Raw genomic sequence first — 9,126 nt, 5'->3', positions numbered from 1 at the left:
AATGCAAAGGCACTGACTAGAAAAGAAGTAGACATGTTTATGGATGACAAAGGAAGCTGGAAGATAGGAAAGTAAATATAACAGGTCCTCTGTCAACCAACAACCCAGACTGGGTTGTATGTAAAGTGAAACCTTTGTCTTGGGATCCAACTCTTATGCTCAATCTGAGGGAAAATTTACCACCACTATTTTGGCTGTTCTGATTCCTTCTTGTTTACTAGCTGCAGGTTGGGGTAAGCCAGATTAATCTCTGCAATGTGGTACAAAGACCACCCAAAGCTCCTAGCTTAATTGATGCTCTTGACATTTTTCTCCTGGACTATTTTTAAAAGCCTCAGTCTCTAACTTCCTGTGGCTTCCCTTTCATCCTCCAACCTAAACTTTGCCCGATTTATTGCAAAGTTCGCTTGTTAAGATACCTTTGACCAGGATACTCCACCTCAGGCAACCTCAAAAACACCCCTCACCCCCACTCAGATTACTAAATATGCAGTTGAAGGGCTTTCATAGTTCAGTCCAATTTGCATTTTCTTCTTCTCCTGATAACTGTCTCCTAGTTCTGCTCTAACAAGACCACTAGATAACTGAAACCAGAAAATTTTAATCTCACCATTCCTGGAGGTCCAAAATCAAGGATTGGACAGAGTCGGTTCAATTTGGGACTGTGGACTGCTTTCTTTCCTTGAATATATAGGACCATTTCTCTCTGTCGTCAAATTATTTTCTCTCAGTGTGTCTCTGTCTATAATTCCTCTTCTTATAAGGATACCATATTGGGTCAAAGCTTACCCAAAGGGTTCTATGTTAACTTTGTTATTTCTATGAAGACCTTATTGCTGTAGGCTTCAGATTTCTGTGGCTACTAGCATAAATAAAAATGGAAACAATACCAAGGGAGCATACATAGAAGCACCTCTCTCACACAAGCACATGCCAGGAAAAGTTTTATTTTTCTTTAGTGGGGAGATCAACTAAAATGCTCAAGGGTTACTCCTGACTCTGCAGTCAGGAATTATAAGTGACTATCTCAAGGGAACTTACAGGATGCCATGAATCAAATCCAAGTTGGCTAGATGCAAGGTAAGTGCTTTACACACTGTACTATTGTTCTAGACCAATACAAGGAAAGCTTTTAAAGGACAGAGGTGGAAAGGAAGTGATCATAAGTGAGAAAACACAGGAAGTTTGACAAAGTTTGTGATTAAAACACGCTTCCATATGGAAGGTACATCTCAATGTCATGTTAAATCTCCATCCATATGTGTAATTCTTAGTACTGAAGTGAAGAAGAAAATCAGTGAAGAGGCTGCACAGGGCTCACTTTGTCATGGGCTGGTCCAGTCCATTTGTTTTCCTCTTTTTCTCATAAATATTTCATTTCTGCTTACCCAACTGCTTCAAATGTATCACTTAGTCTTTAAATTACTAAGCACCATGCAGTTATTCTGTGGTTAAGACAAGCATCGGGTCCGGAACAGTGTGTCTAATATACCTCACTATCTTCAGAGAGAATCATATTGTGTTACTTGGGGGTCTAAACATATAAATTGTGTATACATTGGGGAAAGGACATACACAATACACATTCAGCCCATCCACCTCCTATACAATACTCCTATGCTTAGATCCAATGTAGCGATTACTTCTTATTCTCCACATCATCCTGATGCTCTTTGACACAACTCAGTATCTGCTACTCCATTTTTCTCTGCATACAAAATTTCCTTCTTATCATGTTCAATTTGGTGATAACTTATTCACTAACAAAATTCATTTTTGAAATTATGATGTGTTTAAAGTCCCTTATCTCCTTTTACTACATACCTACCAATCTACAATAGGAAGAAATTACCACATCCACTAGTATTCATATACACATTTATTTTATCACCTAGACATGCTTGTGATTTACTATATTAATTATTTAGTTCAAGGCATGCACATTTTATCATGCAGAAAGTAGTGAGTTGCTATAAACTCTGCATGTTACAAGCTCTCGGTCAATGCTGGTAGACTACACTGCACAACATTGCTTTCACGCATCTGTTGGTTTTCCTTTTAGAAACATTTTTGTTGGAGACCTCTGACAATGACAAATGGCATTAACAAAATAATGATGGAGACAATGTGATGAATCATGTTGTCAGACTCTGCAGTTTCCTTTATATATGAGGTATTGACCAGCTGTGTGATTGAAGGAAAGTAAAAGTGTTATCCATTGGATGAGTGGTTGGATTTGACAACCTTTAAGCTCTCGTCCATCTCCACCACGTATGACAGAAGTCAGCTCAACTTGAATAGCTGCTTAATCGCTAACTCATCCCATCTCTCATCCTGCAAACAATATTACACAGACTTTAAAGTTGTATAGCAATGAATAATTATCGAAAGAGTTATCCCATGAGTAAAGGTCCCCATAGTCAAATAAGTTTTACTAAGGCTAAATTCCAAATACCCCTATTGATCATATTGATGTTAACATATTAAAGATAAAAAAAGTACAGCAGCAAAGAGATTTCAAATGTATTCCAACATTTCTCCCATCTATTTGATTACAGAAACTGTTATAAACATAAATATATATAAACACATAATGCATACATTTATAAAATATTATTTACATATAAATGTATATGCATAAATTTACATATATTATAGAATGCATGTTTTGTATATAAATGCAGATTGGATACATAAATAAATATTACAAAACAGACTTTTCACCTTTAGAAATTACTGTTCTGGGGGCTGTAGAGATAGTATAAGAGGCTGGGCACCTGTCCTGAACACATCTGAAGTAAATTCAGCCCATAACACTCCATATAGTTCCCAAGCCTGTCAGAAGAGATCCTAGGGTGAAGAGCCAGAAGTAAGCTCTGAGCACTACCAGTTGTGGCCTACCCCCTACAAAAAAAAAGAAGGAAGGAAGGAAGGAAAGTAGGAAGGAAGGAAGGAAGGAAGGAAGGAAGGAAGGAAGGAAGGAAGGAAGGAAGGAAGGAAGGAAGGAAGGAAGGAAGGAAGTGAGGGAGGGAGGGAGGGAGGAAGGAAGGGAGGAAGGGAGGAAGTGAGGGAGGGAGGGAGGGAGGGAGGAAGGAAGGGAGGAAGGGAGGGAGGGAGGGAAGAAGAAAAGAAAGGAAGGGAAGGGAGAAATGGAGGGAGGAAGTGATGAATGGAAAAGGGTAGGAGGGAAGTGTGAGAGAGAAGGGAAGAATGGAGGGAGGAGAGAGTGGGAAGAAGAGAGGAATAGAGGGAGGTGGGAATGGAGGGAGGGAGGGAAAGGAGAAATGGAGGAAGGAGAGCGAGGGAGGGGTGAAGGGAGGTTTGGAGGGAGTGTGGGAGGGGAGGGAGAGAGGGAGGTTTGGAGGGAGAGAGGGAGGGTTGAAGGGAGGGAGGGTGAGAGGGGAGGGAGTGTGGGAGGGGAGGGAGAGAGGGAGGAATGAAGGGAGGGAGGGAGGGTGGGAGGGGAGGGGCAATGGAGGGAGAGAAGGAGGGAAGGAAGAGAGGAAGGGAGGGAGGGTGAGAGGAAAAAGAGGGAGGGAAGGTGAGAAGGGAGGAAAGGTGGGAGTAAAGAGAGTGAAGGAGAGAGGGAAGGTGGGATGGGAGGGAAGGAGGGATGAAGGAATGGAGGGATGAAGGGACAAGAAGAGGTTCCCTACGCCGAAGCCCTAAGCTTGATTTTGATTTTCAGAACCGCCCACACTTGGGATGGGTGGGGGCGTCTTGAATAAGTTTGTCTGTGGGGAAGAAGGGGTGACATGGGCAGAAAGCCAGAGGAGAAGCAGCTTAGAAGAAGCTGCTTGGAAGAAGCCATTATCCTACCTCTTCATACTTGTCTGCCAAAGGACCTAGAGGTGCCATGCCAAGGAAGGTCTCACTCAACACTAGGACTTTAGACAATATATTTTATATTAAATCAACAGCCAACAATCTATTAAGATGCATGACAAGTGCTTCAATACATCTCTTAATATGTATATTCTCCTGGATCTGTTTCTCTGAGATCAGGGACATGTGTTTTTCATGGTCTCTTATAAGAAGGAAGTAAATCTTATTATCTCTAGGCTCCAATATAAGACTTTCAGGACTGAGCTCTACAGAAGTGAATGAAATAAAATAATTAATCAACAATGGCCTGGCTTGCAACAATGACACTTTTAAATGTGCTTTTGTGTGGTTTCTATAATAACCCACCAAGAATATATTTTTGCAGTTTTGCTGATAAAGGAAAACAATTTTATTTTTCTCTATCCTTCTATATAATGTAACAAAAAAGCATTACATATGCAAGCCTTTCCTAATTATTAGGGAAATTACATGGAGCAAACAAAATAGTTTCAGGGTAATAATACTGTGGCATTGTAAATAACTATAGAATCTTGTAGCAAAAATGTTTCTTATCAATTTTGCAATGCAATTTTATGATTTTGAAAATAAAAATATTGGTTTGTTTTAATCATGAATCACATTATAAATTGCAAATAGATTTTAAAAACATAGATTCAATGGACCTATGTTTGTAAGGGGGAGGAAATGTGTAATTTTTGCATGCATATATATATATATATATATACATATATATGATAGACACTGCATCAGTTCCATTGAATTTTCAACAAGCATGTTGGAAACAATAGGTTAAATGTTGATGGGGATGAATTAAAGATAGGTAATGATTGTACAGAGAAAGTGTATATTGTAGTGGAAGAAAGAAAAAATAGATGTTACTTGTTCTAAAGAAGAAAAATGAGAAAAATAACTCATAGTATAATTGTACACCATGCCAGACTTAGCGAAATAAAGAGCTAATAAATTTATATATATGTATATTACAATATTATTTAATGTTCACATTCTTCAGAATAGGTTTTTCAATAAGATTTTGCAACGTATTCTCAAATAAAGCAAAAATTGACCCCCAAATAAGGTAATCAATGAGGCAGAATTTGAATTCACTACCAGGTTGATGCAGTTCTTCACTACATAAATGCTTCCCTTGTGTTTTTGTCAGCTGTTATACTGATATAAGTTATTTCATGTTTTCATTAGGTATCACAAATACACCCCCTTTTTTTCACATCATTTCTTTTTTTTTTTTTTTTTTTTTTTTTTTTGTTTTTGTTTTTGGGCCACACCCTGTGCCGCTCAGGGGTACTCCTGGCTATGCGCTCAGAAGTTGCTCCTGGCTTCTTGGGGGACCATATGGGACACCGGGGGATCGAACCGCAGTCCGTCCTAGGCTAGCGCAGGCAAGGCAGGCACCTTACCTCCAGCGCCACCGCCCGGCCCCACATCATTTCTTAAGACGGAAAAAATGTGAGTCAATAGAGAAAAATTGTTTTCTTCTTTATAAGTTAAAATGGGTGAGTTGGCCATTTTCTATGAGCAAACAATTTGAGAAATCCCAATACTATCCTTTTAGAACTAGACCTTTGAGAGACCAAAAGGAGACTGCAGCTATGCATGGAGACACTATTAGTTGGAACTTTCAGATCATATGCTTTCCTCTTATTAGTAGGAAAAAAATAGAACACTGGGTTATCCTTCAGAAACCAGGTTTAGATCATGATCTAAATGTGGAAACTATTAAAAGCATTGAATTAGAAAGCATGCCTACAGTTGGCAAACAGTTACAAGGGAGAAGCAAGTGGATGGGTTCCACTCTGGGCATTCAACAAATTCTTCAATTTCACCAGTGAGAAAGGTCAGTCATCCCATAAAATGGTGGAGAGATGAATGAGTTGTGGAGAAAGATACAAAACATACCTTCTAGAAGTTTCCCTCCAGAAAATGCAAGAAAATATCCTGTCTACCAGCAAAGAAAAAATAAACTCAGTCCTTTCAAATATTCTCTTCCCCTCTATGCTAATCACTATGGAATATCTTTCAGAATAGGACAGGGTAAGGGTGGGACAGTTTCATTTTATTTTGGATGATCTTATGTCTACTTACACAATGTGGATTCTTTACCCTGCCCAGATCTCTTTAAAACACCTGAGTATAACTGAGGTCTTTTATTTTTTTTAGAAAAAGCTAATGTTCTATATACCCATGTTTTCAAATTTATTTCTATGTCTATTTGCTTTAATCTTTTATGAAGTAAAATATCCTATATAATTTATGACTGATGAACCACATTCAAGTTTTCTGTAACAAATTTCCACAAATGAGTGGGCCTGAAATACAGAAATTATTTTTCTCCCAAGCCTGAAGATGTTGAACATAGAGTTTTGGCAGGACAATGCATCTTTGAAACCTAGACAGAAATCCTTCCTTCTTTCTTTTAACTTTTGGCATTTAAGCTATTGATGTTAAATCCTTTGGCTTATAGATGCCCAGCTCCAATTTCTGTCTGTTATCACATGCTCCTTTACTCATTGACTTTATAGGATGATGCTTTTTCTGAACTCTCCCTTCTACAAGGATACTAGTTATATTAGTTTACATGACCATCATACAGCAGCCTAATCTCCTCTTAAGCAATGACACCTCCTAAAAAAATTATTTCTAAAATGGTTTTATTCTAAAGTACAAGGAGATCAAACTTAGTACTGCTTGGGGACACAGTCAGACCAGGAAACAAAGGTATCAAATAATAGCAAAAATATACCAAAACAATATAAGAACCTCACAACAGCTCAAGAATTAAGGAACATCTTTAGATTTCTACAGAAAAAAATAAGTTCCAGAAACTAAATCCTCATATTTTCTGGGTTTTTTTGTTTGTTTGTTTGTTTGTTTGTTTGCTTTTTGTTTTTTGGGGCCATACCCAATGACCCTCAGGGATTACTTCTGGCTATGAGCTCAGAAATTGCTCCTGGCTCGGGGGGGGGGTGGTTGGGGGGTGGGGGGGACCATTTAGGATGCCTGTCGAGGGTTGGGAGGATTTGAACCTCGGTCCATCCTGGGCCATTCATGTGCAAGGCGAACACCCTACTGATGTCACCGCTCCAGCCTCTAAATCCTCTTGTTTTTAAGTTTAAGTTCTTAAGTGCCCTACATATTTTGAAAGTAACCTTCCAAATGTACATAATTCTGCTGTATCTTCGTCAGAACATTTCTCTATAATGTGTTCCTCCATTAAGTACTCTGTAGTTCCTGATATGGGGGTGATTCCTTTAGTACAATTCCTGATATGGGAGTGATTTCTTAAGTGCAGAGGATTAGTTTGATAAAACTTTATTTTACAATTTTGCTCTCAAAAACTTTGTGAGTTAATAGTATACACAAGATGATCACAATGCCCCATGTTTACAATGAATTTAAAGAGTAAGTCATATCCAATGTATGAATTCAAGTGATCACAGCCAAGCAGTTGTCCATATGAATGCAGATATCCAAGTGAGAGACAGTGGTAAAATAGTCTCTTTTATGCATAAAAGCATTTTATACTTTCTAGCAGGTCCACTATCACCAGTTGTGAAACTGGAAAAAAGAATACAGTGTTGGTTCTACTATCTTTATTTGAAACACTCAAAAGTTTTAAATCAGGATTACAGACTGTTAACTAACCCATATTCTCTCCTATGTAATATAGCACAACTAAAAATCACTACAGTTTAGCATCTTTATTTTTTTCATATTGTTTCTATTAACACTAGAAAAGCCATTATATCCTGGAACATTCTTTTTTCTCCAATATTATGATCCAATATTATTATTGGATTATTCTCCAATATTATGATCTCTGTGCTCTTCTCTGTTCCATCCTCTCTCACACCTCTGTTCTTTCACTTTGGTTCTATTTCAGCTTTTTTTAATGCTGTAGTTTCCTGTAACCTATTTTCTGAGTTTTGGTTTTATTTTCATCTAAAATGTTTCCATTTGTGCCTTTCTGTTTTCACAGGTCTGAATACAAAAGTATTGGTCCCATGTTCCTGACAGAAGCAAGCCATCTTTAGTAAATTTATGTCCTTAGAGTTGGGATGATCCCATTTCAATTTTGCTCTGCCTATGTTCATGGTTTTCCCAATAATTAGATCAAGAGTATCACTGATATCTGTAAACACATAAAACACGTGTCTCTTTTTGATCTGGAATATTGTCATCTGAAATTAAAAGTCATTGTCAGAGCTCCAAGTACTGATGTAGAACAAGAAGTTAAAGCCTGATTCAGTGGCAGCAAAGAACATGTTTGTTTTTGTTTCAGCCCAAGTGATATCTTGGAAGTTGATTTTCTTGAGCTGGGTGTACTCTTGAGAATTGTATATAAGATATGCATGCAAAGTTCTGGAGGTTAAGAAGTTAGTTTGTATGCTTGCTTTGGTAGCACATATACTAAAAATTGGAACGATACAGAGAAGTTAGCATGGTCACTGAGAAAGAATGACATGCAAGTTTGTGAAGCATTTTATATATATATAAAAAAAGTTTGTTGGCCAGTGAGTGAGTAAGAAATGGCTGGATGTGGGGGTTTCCAGGCAGAGTGCTGATTGCTCTACCTGCAGAGTCTCCACCCGGCTGTGCTTCTTCTGAGGAAACTGAGGACCTGAAGGGAGCCCTGTCCTACTCTTCTCTGTCTTTCCTGAACTCTGGAAGCTCTCCTCAGAGCACTGGGAAGCAAACCCCCCAAAAAACTGAAGCTACCCAGCAAGTGAGTAAGAAATAGCTGGATGTGGGGGTTTCCAGGCAGAGTGCTGATTGCTCTACCTGCAGAGTCTCCACCCTGCTGTGCTTTTTCTGAGGAAACAGAGGACCTGAAGGGAGCCCTGTCCTGTCTTTTCTGAATTCTTGAAGCTCTCTTCAGAGTCCTGGGAAGCGAACCCCAAAAATACAGCATTCTGAAGCTGCCCAGCGAGCGAGTGAAAACTACGCCTGTCCGTGGGGCACGACTGTGAAAAACTGTGAGTGCTGCCTGTGTGTGTCTCTCTACTATCCTGTTGTGTGAACCTCTTGAGAGTGGGCTGAAAAGAGGCTCCAGAAGGCACTTAGCTCCACTTCGCTAGCAGCCCTGCACTCTTTCTTAAAAAAGAACACCATCACAAGAAGAAAAAAAAACACACTAAGAACTGTGTTGGATCACAGAAGCAAGAATATCTCTCCAGACTGTCTTCTCTGCTGTGTGCTCGGGCCTAAGATTTGATCCTGTGTGAGGCTTCATCCACGGAGGACTCCCCTACCTTGGAGGCA

The 9,126-nt window shown here is 39.0% G+C and overlaps 1 non-coding gene across 1 annotated transcript; it reads left to right on the top strand.

Annotated features, from left to right (window-relative positions):
* Window positions 1–8,254: 8,254 nt before the first annotated feature.
* On the top strand, window positions 8,255–8,357 carry LOC126033188 (U6 spliceosomal RNA). Its single transcript, XR_007504327.1, has one exon. It is a non-coding gene; the product is annotated as a U6 spliceosomal RNA (small nuclear RNA).
* Window positions 8,358–9,126: the final 769 nt, after the last annotated feature.

The sequence above is a fragment of the Suncus etruscus genome, chromosome 16 (genome assembly GCF_024139225.1).
Source record: "Suncus etruscus isolate mSunEtr1 chromosome 16, mSunEtr1.pri.cur, whole genome shotgun sequence".
In the NCBI taxonomy this organism is placed as follows: domain Eukaryota; kingdom Metazoa; phylum Chordata; class Mammalia; order Eulipotyphla; family Soricidae; genus Suncus; species Suncus etruscus.
This window is presented reverse-complemented; position numbering and strand designations above follow the sequence as displayed.